This window comes from Ammospiza nelsoni, chromosome 1 (assembly GCF_027579445.1).
Source record: "Ammospiza nelsoni isolate bAmmNel1 chromosome 1, bAmmNel1.pri, whole genome shotgun sequence".
Taxonomy (NCBI): Eukaryota; Metazoa; Chordata; class Aves; order Passeriformes; family Passerellidae; genus Ammospiza; species Ammospiza nelsoni.
Window position 1 is genome coordinate 83413342 of NC_080633.1, and position 7641 is coordinate 83420982.

Consider the following 7641-nt stretch of genomic DNA (forward strand, 5'->3'; position numbering starts at 1 on the left):
TTTTCAAATTTAGATTAAACAGCAAAAGAAAGCAATTTCGCTTGTGTAACAGCCCCTTTTGGAAGCTGCGGCGAAGGGAAATCAGCGCATTTCTTCCTTCCAGTGGGAAACCTCCGTGCCGGAAAACAATCGGCGGCGTGCTCACGCTGCACGCTGGCCGTGCCCAGGACAAGCCTTGTAAACAACCCCCAGCCAAGGACACAACAGCGGCTCTGTTATTCCCAGCAAACGTCCCGACCCAGCCGGCCGGGATGCCCGCACCCGCGGGGCCCGCAGCACCGCACACGCACCGGGATGCGCACCCTTTCTTCCTCCAAGGGGATTTGCCACACCTGTGGCTCACCCTTGTGCCACATACGTGATTGTATTTAATTGTCATTTCACTTGTTTCTCTGTGTTTCTTAAACCTAAGTGTTGTTTTTTTTACTAAAATCTGGGGGTTTTTTCTAGGGTGGGCTGCTTGTGTTACAAATTTAAGTTTCTTCGGCACTCTGTATTTCTATTTACTTAACATGTGAGCAAGCTGTTGGCTACATAGGTGCTTTCCCAGGTAGCCAAGTGTTTTCTTTAAATGATTTATGCATGTGTGCTTTTGGCAGGATGGGTAACTCCAAACTGTCACTTGAGAACATGCCTGTACACTCCTGCCTCACCTGAATACCTCCTTGTATTTCTGATGCTTTGCCTCTCTCTTCCCATTTTTGGCTTGTCATCCCTTGAAATCACAGACTTCTCCCTAACTGTTTTTTTTTTGGTGTCACTCAAATGCTTTCACGTGTGTTAATAACATGCTTTTGCCTGTTCTGAAAGGGAAAGCCAATATGACTGGTGGCCAAAACAATTTCTGGGCAAGGATCATTGTATATTTACCCCATTCTTACATAAATTGTAAGAATGGGGTAAATATACAATGATCCTTGCCCAGAATATTCTTCCGGACTCCAAGAGTTTCTTGGACCAGAGATTATGTCTTTGGGTTTAATGGTCCTTTATGTATTTGTCCTCCATAAATTTGCTTCCTGAGACCATGTGGACTTTTATCTCTCATGACATCCTGTAGCAGGGAGCCCCAGAATCCTACTTCCCGTTGTGTGAAGAATTATTTTAGCATCTGATAGTTTTGTTCAATGATCCCTACTTCTTGCACTGAAAGCCACAACAAGCAACTGATTGCTGAGTAGTTTTTTCAGGACACTTGTGATTTGGTAGTCTTCTCTCATATCCCTTATCAGTCCTCTTTTTTCCAAGCTGAAGGGTCCTAGCTAACTTGTTTATTCCCTCTATGGAGACTACTCCAGATCTTTTGTCATCTTTATCAAATGTTTCTGAACTTTTCTCAATTTTTACGTCCTTTTCCAGGGGGAATAACTGCACATGGTGCTTAGGATGTGGTGTTTGTGGAAGTGTGTACTCACTCTTCTGTCCTCCAGTAGACTGCTTGGTGATTCTTCATGCTACTAAATATCAAGCTGAGTTTTCAGTGGAATTGCTTGTCATAGCCTCATTATTATGTTCTGGGTGAAAACCTGGGTTATTTTTACATGTGCTGATAGCATTATTTTTCCCCACATAAATCACTTTTGTTTGCATTGAGATTTGTTTGCTGCTTCATCACTCAGTTGCCTTGGTCTTGTAAGGTCCTTCTGCAGTTCTTTGAAGCTGGAGCTAAACCAGTAGTTGCTGTCTGAGTTCTATCCCACCCAGAATAGTTTTCTGGGAGTCTGCAGGTCCTTAGTTGCTCTGAAGGGATCCTGAGCTGGTTATTTCTTTATGGCTAGGTCACAGGAAAGGAATTTTTCAAAATGCTGATGAGGAGGATAACAAAGCCCAAAGAGACTATAGTATTTTCTTTCTAATATTTGAGTAACTAAATATACATCCACAAAATACTCTCATAAAATGTCTGTTGTCTGGAAAATAGTAACTTATTGGAGGAGAAAAAGGGTCCTTAGGAGCACAGCAAAACTTCTTACAGTTTCCTCCCAAATCTTTTCCAGGGCTGATCAACCTAGAAAACTATCAAGGAGGGTCTTGAGAACCGCCCCTGAACTCCTCTGTGGCTTCTCAGGCTTCAAATTCACCAACTAACTTGTTGTGCAGCAAGGTGATATTCTGCACATTGTGTTACCAGGATTTCTTGCCCTTGTGGGTCTGGATGTCTCCCTGGCCAGCTGTTAGTCTGGTGCACTGTCAAACTGTGTGTCCATATTTTCATCTGATAATTCAGGGCAGTGAAGAAGAAGTTTGAAACAGCCTGAAATACTAAAATTGTCAGTATCATTTGTCCCAAGTGACTTTTAAAGCCATTGTACCCTATAGAAAACTTTGCATTTTCTCTATCTTAAAATTTCCTAACTTTGAATCTGAAAATAGAGAGACAAGTGCACTCACCTGATCTGAAATGGTCTTCACTTTAAAACTATTTTTCTTTACACCTTAGTAATATATTTTATGGTGGTATTTAAATTCATTGCTGCAAAATCAGTTTAGGTTATCTGGATTTATATTTTTTATTGGTGAAAATACTGTAGAGCTTGTGAAAGGTGGCAGATTGACAGCCTTGAAGTTAAGCTGATTGTTCCATTATCTCCCAGCCTGTCTCAGCCTTTTAAAGACATCTGCTCTTTTCTAATCTCCCATACTCAGTTTTTCAGATGACTGCTAAGTCTTCTGAGTCAGTGAAAGCAAATTCTCTAAGTATCCTTTGATGAGGTTTGTCAGGCTCGTCTAGTTTGTGAAGCTGTCTAATTTGGTTTGGTGTAACTTATTTCATTATTCTCTCTTGTCCTTCCTCTGGTCCCCAAGAGGAAGAATATTCATTGATGTTATGTGCATAAGCAGCCTCATATTGCTAAAGGGCTAGGTCATCATTTTAGATACATTAATACTATATAGAGAATGCAGGTTCAAAAGAGATAATAGGTAACTCAGTTTCAAATCATCTGCTGATCCTTTTTTCTTGAATATATTTATCAGCATTTTCGTTGGGCCATTCATCAAGGTAAGAACAAATGGCGAGAAGTTGGTATGGTATCTTGTTATCCTGAAATTCTCTTGCTAATTCCAATCTCTTTTTGCAAAGGAACTTCTCAGAGCAAAGTGATGTGATGCACAGCAAAGGATACAAAGATATAGCATGGGAGGCTTCAGTGGGACATGAGGAAAAAATTGTTCCCCAGAAAAGGAACAGAGGACTGAGGCAAGTGGCCCAGAGAGATATGGATCTCTATCCTTGGAGTTCTTCAGAACTTGTCTGAGTGAGGCCCTGAACAAGCTGACCTAGCCAGGCTCTGCTTTGAGAAGCGGGTTGGAGCAGCTCTCCTCCAGAGCTGATTCAGACCTCAGTCTTTTGCTGATTCTAGGATCATTCCCAGGTGAGTGCCTTTAGCCAAGCACGGGCAGCCACAGCCCCCTGAGACTTTTTGCTGAGTGCACCTTCACCCACCCTCTGGCTCTTCAGATGTGGAAATGTTGCATTTAGTGACTGGGGAAGCACCTACACCTGTCTAACTTGAGTCAAACCAGCCTGCAATGGTCTAATAATGCATTTATGGTTCCCCTACTGACTACCTACAGTAGGTTGGTATTGCCAGTGCTTTTCGTTTTCTGTAATTCAAGCTGATTCAGTAGAATCTGTCAAAATGCAGCTGGAATAACTTCATGGTTCTTTCAACTATATCATGAATCAGAGGATAAAAGAGTTGAAACTGCTGATGAAATTGTTAATGTTGGATTGCTGTGGTAGAAATGAATCTCCAGGGTGGCATTTTGTACCACTACCACTGTTTTGTTACTTCAGGAACACTGCAGAAGCACAAGGCTGGGGAATTGTGTCCTGTGTTCCAAAATGCTGCATTGCTGGCTGAGGAGAGCTGCAGCAGATGAATAATGAGAGGCATCTACAGATCTGAATTGTTCCTGTTTTCATTAAGTCGTATGTTCAGCTGTAAATGTTACGTTGTCTCTAGAGGCAGAGGATGAGTTGTACATAATGACTGTGAATTTCAGATAGAAAGGGCAGATCTGAGCAGTTTTAGAACTATTTTATTCCCTCAAAAAAAAAAAAAAAAACAAACAACCAAAAAAAGCACAAGCATGGTTATTTGGTTACTAGAAAGCACCAAGGAAAACACATGCCCCCTTCAATTTTGGTCAAGAGATGGCCACTCACCCCAGCAAGCACCAGCCCAGGCCTGAGCTCTGCCCAGGGGGGATGTTCACACTGCTCAGTGGTGTGTGGTAAAATCAGATGGTGCAGGAAATTCAGTTTGTTCGTGATGTCAAAAAGGAAGTGACGGAACAAAAGGAATGGCAACTGTGAGTCACTTCTCCCGGTGGGACTACGGGATGTTCCAAGGAATTTGGAAAGTGCCTCTCTAGGGAATAAATACCAGTGGGAGGTGTTGATAGCAGGCAGGTGGCTTGACTGTCTTAAAAAGAATTGTTCTGTGGAGAGAAGTAACACATGTGTGTGCTGATGGTCTCCTGTAGGTCATACAGGATGTCAGCCAGTCCATGGAGTATTTCTGGTACTCTGGAACATCTTAAAGGCAGTCAGAGACAACATAAAGGAAACTGAGCAACTGAGCCTTACTTCCCTGTGGTTTGGACTTGAGGGTTTAACTGACTTCTTTCTGATAAAAAAAGTTGTTTTGTGGGGTGGTTTTTGGTTGGTCTTTGGCTTTTTGTTTTGTATTGTTTTGTTTTCTAATCCAAGCATTCTCAAGCAACACTGGCAAAAAAAGGGGAGAGAATGAGAAACCTAGAAAATGTGTGGCAAATAACAAAAGCAGTCATCACAACTGATGAACAATTTTTTTTATTCCTGTGGAGAATCCAGTTATTCTGCTTTTCACATCCAAACAGGATTTGAATTGACAACCAGTGTTTGGAAAACTCGCGTAATACCTTACTCAAAAACCTCAAAAAATAACTAATTCTTTAATGTGTTCCTTCCTTTGACAAATTGCAACTGGTCATGGATGTGACACACTTTGTTAAGAACTGATATAATAAAAGAGGGTTTACAGGGTTAAAATAATATGAAATTGCTGATCATGCTATTACAGAGACTGTGCTGTTTCCTTGGAGAAGAAATAGGGGGGATAATGTAATACAAATGGTGTGTCTGAGCAGAGGGAATAACATTTAACATTTTGTCCTCCAGGCTGCCTTGGTACAGGGCTGTGATAACAGGGTGATGCTGTTGACCTCCATGAACTACATTGAAAGGAAAGTCGAACTCAGCCTGATTCTTTCCTGAAGTTTATAGAAAAGCACATTAAATCAGATTTAATCTGAGAAAGTAAACATCACAGAACAGGGTATTTCCCTGCTATATTCTTTGTAGCGTGCCAGCCATCTCCAAGAAACTGATGTCATTTTCCGTCCCTCTAGATTAATTTCCGGGCTCTGTTCTTGACGTGAACAAGATTGTGTTTCAAATCAACCCTGTCCCCTAAAGTGAGCATGCAGGACTGTGCAAGCAGGAGGACAGGCTGGCTTGGAAGGGACCGGGGGAGGTGCTGCACTGAGCCTCCTGCACCACTGAGGGCCAACTTCCCTGGTTGTTCTGGGTCCAGGTGAGTCTTGGCTATGTCCCAGGGGGCACTGCCTTGCTGGGCAGCTGCTTCAGTGCTTTCCTGCTCCTGTTTGGAGGCCATCCAATAAAATATGGCAAAAAATAACCAGGCCCTGTCATAGAAGCATGGAATAATTCAGGTTGGAAAAGAGCTCTATGATCATGAGTCCAGCTGTCAACCGAGCACCACATAGGAGCACCTCTAAGCCATGACCCCAAGTGCCACATTCACATACCTTTCCAACACTTCTAAGGACAGTAACTTGAAGCCAACATCTTGTCCTATCACTTGCTACTTTGGGAGAAGGAACTGACCCTCACCTCACTACAACCTCCTGTCAGGCAGTTGCAGAGAGTGATTCGGTGCCCACAAGCCTCCTTTTCTCCAGGCTAAACACCCCCAGTTCCCTCAGCCACACCTCATAGGACTCGTGCTCCAGACCCTTCCCCAGCTTCCTTGCCTGTTTCTGGACATGCTCCAGCTCCTTGTTGTAGTGAGAGGCCCAGAACTGGATGCAGCACTCGAGGTGTGGCCTCTGCGGCACTGAACACAGGGTGACAATCACTGCCCTGGTCCTGCTGGCCACAGTGGTTCTGACACAACCACCTGGGCACCTGCTGGCTCGTGTTCAGCTGGCTGTGAACCAGCACCCCCAGGTTCTTTCCCAATGGGCAGCTTTCCAGACACTCTGCCCCAGTCCTGGAGAGCTCTGTGGAATAATGCTTTGTACAGCTGTACTGAAATACTGTGTTTTCCTGAAATACTGTGGATGTGTTCTAACACACACACAAAAAAGCACAGTAGGCAGGATGACGGAGAGGTCTCAGTGAGAGATGACTGATTTACAATAAATTACCATTGATTTAGAGAGGGAATATACAGATGATAACTTTTGTCAGGCTCACTGCTGAAACCGCCAATAGAGGAACCCTACTGTGAAAGGATGAACAGTAGATGCTAGTCATAAAATTAATATAAAACTCTGAAACAGCTGGTAAGGACAACACTTGTGTTTATGGCTGGTTGCACCAGCACAAATGCCAACTACTGTTTCTAAACAAGATCTGAGAACAAGAACCTGGCAAATGCACTGTGATTACTGGAAATCACCATGTTTGCCTGCAGAGCCCTGACTGGGATAAAGGTCTCTGACAGCAAGCCTGGCTTTCGCTCTAGAGCTGCTCACCCCCTTTGCCTGGAAGATGAGTGCTACCAGCACCACCAAGCTGCTCCCATGTATGGCCCAGGTCAGGGATGCCCAGAAACAGCCTCCCAGAAGAAGCTAAAGCAAAGGCAGCCTCTGAGGGCAGCTTCACAAGCTCTCGATGTGTTCTATGTTCTTCAGAGGGGCATGAACTTGTTCAAGAAACTGCTCAAAACCTCTGGCTCCCCGCCTGCCTGGAGCATGTGGGATGTGTCTGGAGGAGCCCAGGGTGCTGAAGGAGCCCTGAGTAGAGCAGTGTGCCTGAGCAGTGCTGCCTCAGAGCTAGGCGAGCGGAACCATTGCAAACGCCGAGTTAAAGCTTCCATGAGCGCTGCGCCTCCGCAGGGCTTTCCTGGCACAGGGGAAAACCTCGTGTGGCCTGGCTGTGGATGTGCTCCTCAATGCCGTGTGCCTGCTTGTTCCCAGAAGGATGCACCCGTTCACAAAGGGCTTCCCAGCAGGGAGGTGACACAGGCAGCCAGCCCCCAGGGAGGCTGTGAGGCAGGGGAAGCTTCAGGGAGAAGGGATGAACTGGAAGGGAAGTGGGAAGGGCAGAGGATAAGCACTAGGATAAACTTGGGAAGCTGGGAAAGATTGCTGGGAGCCAGAGGAATCCTGCAACATTAGGAATAACAAACAATTCAAAGTACTGCAGCTGGCTGTGGGTGAGAGGAATGTGGAAGGATTTTGAAGGTCAAACATCTGATGTTAAAAGGAAAGGATGTCTCTGGGGAATTGTGTGTATGCACAGCACTGGAACTGCTGCTTTCCAGGACTGAGCAACGTGATGCAGCACTGATGCACTTACTGGCTCCAGCTCCTGAGGGAATTGTGCCCCAGCAAGAGCTGCTCTCT